Genomic DNA, 8,389 nt, shown 5'->3' with positions numbered 1-8,389 from the left:
ATCATCTCCTGTGGAAGCAGGATACTTTTTTGTCTCAAAGAAACAAGGGACTTTGAAATTGTGTGCTGATGATAGAAGATTGAATAAAATATCTGTTAAGAAGACTTATCCAATTCCTCTCATAACCAAATTGTTTAATAGGCTGTGTAACTCAACAGTGTTTGTCAAACATGACCTGAGAGGGCATATAACATGGTCAGAAACAAAGAGGGAGATGAATGGAAGACAGTGCTTTATTACCAAAATCTGGAATTACAAATATACCGTCATGCCATTTGGTTTATGTATTACCACTGCTGTATTCCAGGGTTTCATTAACAATGTGTTAATAGGATATATACACAGTTTGATTATTGTTTACCTATACAATTTCTTTGTCGACTCTCCTGACTTGAAAGCTCACCATAAACATGTGCGAACTGGTCTCTGTTGCAAACTGTAGAAACATCTATTGAACCAGTCACAAGTTAAATTTCTGAGATTCAAATGGATCCCAAGAAATTACAAGTTGTCATGGGAGGGCCCTTATGTCCTTAAGCCAATACAGAGTTTTATTGGCTTCTCGATTAACTACTGCAAATAAATTAAGAATTTCCTGTCTTTTTTAGCTAACCCCTTTAGCGATGTGGGATGGGGAGCAGGAGGGAGGGGGCCCTTAAAGATTCTACAGTGCAAGGAAAACATGTTTGTTTTATTTGCAATAGAGAATTATTTTAATCTTTTACAGATCCGCCTGTAAAAATACCATGGCTAATGTTTTATGCAGACATTATGAAGCTTGTGAAAACAATTAATCAGGTTATATTTCTATAATACATAAGAAAAAAATCACAGCAGCTACACATGTGTCATTACATTTGGAACATGCACAAGCCCTGAACCCGAACCTGCCCCAAAAGTTGTTTAATACTTTATTGTAACCCAGAGGAACTGTTGTTCCAATTACACTCCAGTATATTGTCTGGACACCCTGGAATTAACAAAAGAATACCGACAAAGATGGGTTTAAAACGCTAAACACTTAAGATACAGTGATGTGGAGGAAGTCAAAATATTATGATAAAAATATCTTGAGACTTTATTCTAGGAAATATAGAAAGATAACAAAATCAATTAAAAAAAACACAGTAAAAAGGTATATACAATAAAATAAAGCAGTACTATTACAACACCAGTGGACAAATGCCCGGCACCAACCACTAAACCAACAAGAAAGAGGTATACACAAAGCCCCTAGTTGCGGCTCCTAGGGCTACGGGATACTTGCAGCTGTAATGGGGGTGGTAGTGATGTCTCTGGACTGCTAACCGGATGGCTCTACGCGTTTCGTCCCACATTATTTGGGACTTCCTCAGGAGCTGTAGGCCATCTGTCCGTCCTTCCGGCGTCTCTTCTTTTATCTTCAAATCTTCGCGCCCAATATAGCTGTAGCGCATGTGCACATGGACACCTTGTTCCGTCTAGTCAGGTGCAGAGGCACACACCTGTGGGTCCTGCGCTTACTGCTATCAGGAAATATCCAGTGCGCATGCGCAACCATCCTGGTGCACATAAAAACTTTATCGGCATCCGAACCTCGGTACATAATAACACAGAAGCTACATTAGTAGCAGTTACATGTATCGAAATGTCCGTTACATCAGATGCTCACGGCTTGCATTGGAAAGAGGAGAATGTGCCCGGCACCTGGTGGCGTCACATATTAAACAGAAACTTGCATATATGCCAATCTCCTAATTGGCTGATTCCCCCATTTAATGGGAGATTTGAGGCTCTAAGTATACTGTAAGATCGGGGTGCAAATGTAAAAGCAATCTCAACAAAATAGTAGGAAAAAAGATTTGAGTGAAAAATGCCACGGACGTACTGCAAAGTCCATAATGCCTTGCGGCTAATGGGGCATGTGATTGCATCATTAGACGCGACTTGCGTTACCATAGTAACAAAAAAGGTTTAAAATCACGGTAAATTTGGGTTTCTAACATGATTTAGCCTTATATAGGTCAGCTCTCAATATTTAATTGTAAAAAAGAAATTAAAGAGAAGGGAGGAACAAAAAGCAGAAATAATAGACAAATAAATACATGAATTCGGAAATATATGGAACATAATGTTTGTGAACATATGAAGGGTATAGTATGAGACTATATATAAGGGTTAGTTTCATTAAGGCAAAAAATTATTATAGAAGCATAAACACAGAAATATATATGATATATCACTGATTGGATTTCGGTTCCTCAAAGGCTGCCGATACGACATGGGTCCTGTCGCACTCTTAAAGGGCCATGGCACCTGACTGGCCCCTGTTGAGCAATACCCATCAGGTGTGCCTGGGCACCCCCTAATCCCAGCGGCATGCCTCTGGAGTGAGACTGGCATCTCTGAGTGGGAGATTGATAGCCTGGGTCATTGATGCTAGTGTGAGACTGGTTCAGCTACTGCTGTGCCTAGTCACTGCCAGTGCTACTTACACCAACTCTGAGTGGGAGATTGATAGCCTGGGTCATTTCTTCCAGATGTGAAACTGATTAGAATAATGCTGTGCCTTGCTGAGTTTCCAGATGTGAAACTGGTTAGATTAATGTTGTGCCTTGCTGTGTCTCAACTACATCTCAAGAGAAACATTTTCATTTGTTACTCATAAACAGAGCTGACACCTTTGGAAGTAAGCCACCCAGGGACAGAGGTGGCAGACTGGCAGAAAAGGGGTTCACTTAGAGCAGCAGCAGCCTTTGGATGTGAGTCTTCGGACAGCAATGGCCCAACATCACAGATACTGTGGCAGATGCAGCCTGTTACACTTAGTATTCATTCCATATGGCATTTTGCCATTCTCACCAATGCCATGTGCGTTGATTAGGTAGATGATTCCTTTGAAGGTGACACTACCATACTCCTTTTTCTCTCAGTCTCATGAACTTTATTTACTAGTCTGTATTTCTACATAGGCAAATTGCCCTATATTCTTGAATCACAAATGGTGGCCTGCATTAACTGTGGAGTGGTGTCCATCATTTTACACCTGCAATCTTCTAATTCCACCTTCAAGCTCCTATTAAAACCTACCTTGTTTGGATGTAGCCTCTTTCCAGGTTCAATCTTACGACTCTGTAGGATTGCTTCCATGTTGTTCTTTAGGAACATGAATAATAATAATAACTAATAACCATGCACTGTTACCAGCCGTATCACCCGATGGGCCTCCTGCTGCACAGGGGACATTTCACTGCCACTATGCCATTAGAGACAAGAAAGTATGCTTTGAGCTAGGACAACTCAATATGTCTGTGGTGAAGTTCACAATCTGTTTGCCTGCCTTGTACAGCTCCCCATTTAAAGCAGAACTGTCACCCCACCCCAATAAATAAGTATTATTAAAGATAGAATATTTCATTCTTTTAAACCTTTTTTCACAGGACGGGATGACGTGACGTGAGTATGCCACGTCTGAGGGGGGGGCGGAGTTCGTGAAGCGAGAGGTAGCGGGAAAAGTCTGAAGCCGGCGGGTATTGAGAGCGGTGAACGGCGTACGGCGAGCAGTGAGCAACGACTGGATGCAGCGGTGACTACTTGACGGCTCGCGGCATAAGGAGACAGACACCGAGAGAGCTGCTTGGAGCTGTGTGGAGTCCGGACGCGAAGACTGGTGGAGAGGTTGATAAACGCCAGGCACCTGTCTAACATCAAGATGACGAGACACGAGGATTACTTTCTCCTTTTGGGGAATAGTACCCTCCAACTCACACAAGTAGCAAAACACTCAGCAATAATCTGTAACAATTAGTACAAAATCTAATCGACAAAATCAGAATAAGGGCAGATTATAGTAGCTTGTGTCCATTTCAGTACTTTTTGCACTTTTCTTTTTGATTTGCTTCATTTGTTGCATTTGCTACATCTGATACATTGATACATTGATACATTGATTAGTGGGACTGAGTACTAAAACTGAAAATTGAAATTAATACACTGAATACTGAATACTGATGACTGAATAATGAAAAACTGTATCATTGTATAAATGTATTCTTATTAGTAGCAATATTGATACAAAAATAGGATAATTGGATAATTGTAGCTGATAGTTGATAGCTGATTTGCACAATAGTTGCTCCTTGCTGCTTTTTTTTTCTCAAGCAATGGTCAGTTATTAGTCTATTAGTTCGATATAAATCGGCTTAATTGGGCTTAATTGTGCTATTTTAACTACTGCGATACATTAGGCTCCTGGACTAGTGCCGAATGATACTTAGTGATCTCCTGAAAATTTCTAAAGTATAAGGAACATTTACTAGACCTGCAAAACGGGTATTTCACTAATACTCAATAAGGTGTGAAATATTATAGCTTGAAGAAGCCTTAGTAAATAGCCCTGCGATACCCCTTAAGTATAGCTGGAGATATAAGGTATTAAAATATTAAAACACCAAACAACATTATCAAAACAGCAAGTTCTAATACTTTGCTAGTGTAAGGTCTGGGGAAGACTGCTAACCTAGACCTATTTAAGAAATAATGGGACCTAAAAAAAACGTCAGACAGCGACAACTGCTGTAGGTCTTAAATCTGCTATACCTAACTCATCGCCACAAAGATTATGTACAGACCGAATAGGCCAGGAGGAAGACCACATTGAGAAAGGGGCATTTCCAGTTTATGAACCTTTGAGTTCACCAGTTAGCCCTACAATGTCTAAGAGCTTAACAGAAGGTGCAGATATCATAACAATCCTGGCACAACTACCCTCTAAAGCGGACTTGATGGATATGTTTAAAAAAATGAAAGATAGTTTTTGTGAAAAACTAAAAGCCGTTACCTTAGAAATACATCACTTAGGAGATAGGGTTTGTACACTGGAAGATAATCAAGAAACAAATGAAAATCAGTGGACTGAATGTTGGAAATTCCAAAGATCACAGACTGAAGCTATCTTGTCCTTACAAAGGAAATTAGATGATATTGATAATCGGGGAAGACAAAATAGTCTACGGATAAGAGGGGTCCCTGAAATCATGCAGGATGAACTAGAAGACCCTACAAAGATTCTTAATCGTATTTTCAATCATATTTTAGGAAGATCTCTGGACGCTAAGATTAAGCTTGATAGAGCACATAGAGTAGGAAGACCAAGGAATCCACTACAAGAAAATCCTCGTGATTTAATCTGCTGTATCCATGATTTTTCAATAAAAGAAGAGATAGTACAGAAAGCCCGATTGATGAAGGAAATTAAATATGAGGAGTATTCTATTTAATTTTCCAAGATCTTTCACCTTCTACCTTAATGGCATGTAAGGCTTTGAGACCGATCACTCTTCTACTAGGACAGAAACAAATAAAATACCGGTGGAACTATCCATTTGCTCTAATGGTTTTTCAGCACTCCAAAACATATACGATAAAGACTCCAGCAGACATACCAGATTATCTACAAGCTCTGGAGCTCCCTCATTTAGATATCGAAGACTGGACAGGTCTTTCAGGTATCTCTCCATTACAAGAGATACAAAAACCTAAATGGCAAAGCAAAACAAAAAATAAAAAATTAGCTGAGGCCATTAGGGAATGATTGCCTTAACAAGATTAGAAGGCCTTGCGAAGGAGGATAACACCAGATGACGTATTATGCCAATGTAGAATATCTATGGAGGTCTCCTGGAAAATTAGCCTATAATTTTGTTCCCACCTACCTTTCTCTTCCTCTCCCCTCCCCCCTTAGGAAGATGCTGATATGTCTTGTGGACCCAAATGGGTCTCCCACGGGGGTGGCAGCTTATCCTATTTTGGAGATAGCATTTATATTATGACTATATATTTTCTCTTTTTTCTTTTTTCTGTTCTGCCTTCTGCATAAAAATGGGAGTAGTGGTAAGTGGCTTGAGTTCAGTAACCATAGAAATTGAATTTTTCTACTGCTTCTACAGGGAGTGCAGAATTATTAGGCAAATGAGTATTTTGACCACATCATCCTCTTTATGCATGTTGTCTTACTCCAAGCTGTATAGGCTCGAAAGCCTACTACCAATTAAGCATATTAGGTGATGTGCATCTCTGTAATGAGAAGGGGTGTGGTCTAATGACATCAACACCCTATATCAGGTGTGCATAATTATTAGGCAACTTCCTTTCCTTTGGCAAAATGGGTCAAAAGAAGGACATGACAGGCTCAGAAAAGTCAAAAATAGTGATATATCTTGCAGAGGGATGCAGCACTCTTAAAATTGCAAAGCTTCTGAAGCGTGATCATCGAACAATCAAGCGTTTCATTCAAAATAGTCAACAGGGTCGCAAGAAGCGTGTGGAAAAACCAAGGCGCAAAATAACTGCCCATGAACTGAGAAAAGTCAAGCGTGCAGCTGCCAAGATGCCACTTGCCACCAGTTTGGCCATATTTCAGAGCTGCAACATCACTGGAGTGCCCAAAAGCACAAGGTGTGCAATACTCAGAGACATGGCCAAGGTAAGAAAGGCTGAAAGACGACCACCACTGAACAAGACACACAAGCTGAAACGTCAAGACTGGGCCAAGAAATATCTCAAGACTGATTTTTCTAAGGTTTTATGGACTGATGAAATGAGAGTGAGTCTTGATGGGCCAGATGGATGGGCCCGTGGCTGGATTGGTAAAGGGCAGAGAGCTCCAGTCCGACTCAGACGCCAGCAAGGTGGAGGTGGAGTACTGGTTTGGGCTGGTATCATCAAAGATGAGCTTGTGGGGCCTTTTCGGGTTGAGGATGGAGTCAAGCTCATCTCCCAGTCCTACTGCCAGTTTCTGGAAGACACCTTCTTCAAGCAGTGGTACAGGAAGAAGTCTGCATCCTTCAAGAAAAACATGATTTTCATGCAGGACAATGCTCCATCACACGCGCCCAAGTACTCCACAGCATGGCTGGCAAGAAAGGGTATAAAAGAAGAAAATCTAATGACATGGCCTCCTTGTTCACCTGATCTGAACCCCATTGAGAACCTGTGGTCCATCATCAAATGTGAGATTTACAAGGAGGGAAAACAGTACACCTCTCTGAACAGTGTCTGGGAGGCTGTGGTTGCTTCTGCACGCAATGTTGATGGTGAACAGATTAAAACACTGACAGAATCCATGGATGGCAGGCTTTTGAGTGTCCTTGCAAAGAAAGGTGGCTATATTGGTCACTGATTTGTTTTTGTTTTGTTTTTGAATGTCAGAAATGTATATTTGTGAATGTTGAGATGTTATATTGGTTTCACTGGTAAAAATAAATAATTGAAATGGGTATATATTTGTTTTTTGTTAAGTTGCCTAATAATTATGCACAGTAATAGTCACCTGCACACACAGATATCCCCCTAAAATAGCTAAAACTAAAAACAAACTAAAAACTACTTCCAAAAATATTCAGCTTTGATATTAATGAGTTTTTTGGGTTCATTGAGAACATGGTTGTTGTTCAATAATAAAATTAATCCTCAAAAATACAACTTGCCTAATATATCTGCACTCCCTGTATGGTACAGATTAGTTGTATGTCTTTGAACGTTAATGGTCTGAATTCCCCAAGGAAACGCTCTATCTTGGTACAGGAGTTAGAAAGGCAAAAAAATAGATATTGTATTTATTCAAGAAACTCACTATAAAAACACTTTTCAGCCTAGACTCAATACGAATAAATTCAACCAGACTTTCTATAGCAACTTTTTGAAAGGCATGTCTAGAGGAGTGGCAATTCTCTTAACCCCTTAAGTCCGGAGGGCGTACTATTACGTCCTTTTAAAAGCGTCTCTAAACGCCGCCGGACGTAATAGTACGCCCTCCGGTTTTTAGTAACTTACCCGGTCGCCGGTGGTCCCACGCCGGCGATCGCGGTTGGGGGGACTCCCAGGGAGCCCCCCCGCGGCACATCTTCCTCCTCCGGTGCCTCCCGGTCATGTGAGAGTGAGGTCCTTGCGAGGACCTCACAATCACATGGCCGGGATAGCTTGCTCAGGCATTGCCAGCAGGGGGACCAACTGTAATGACAGTTGGTCCCCCTGCTGGCTGAAAATAAAATAAAAATAATGTTAAAAGTGTAAAAAAAAAATTTATACTTAGATCATATATATATATTATATATATATGATCTAAGTATATATATACACATATACATACACACACATACACCGTCTAGGTGTATTTTAATATTAATATATATATAATTATATATATATATTAATATCAAATTACACGTAGACTGATACTGATTAAATATATATATAATTATTGTTATATATATATTTATAAATAATATAAAAAAAATATGTAAATACGTAAAAAAATAAAATAAAATAAATAATTAAAAATAAAATATTAAAAAATATATAGATGTGTTTTATTTCGTTCTAACTGTATTGTGATATTAATATATATATA

This window comes from Pelobates fuscus, chromosome 11, assembly GCF_036172605.1.
Source record: "Pelobates fuscus isolate aPelFus1 chromosome 11, aPelFus1.pri, whole genome shotgun sequence".
Taxonomy (NCBI): Eukaryota; Metazoa; Chordata; class Amphibia; order Anura; family Pelobatidae; genus Pelobates; species Pelobates fuscus.
This window is presented reverse-complemented; position numbering follows the sequence as displayed.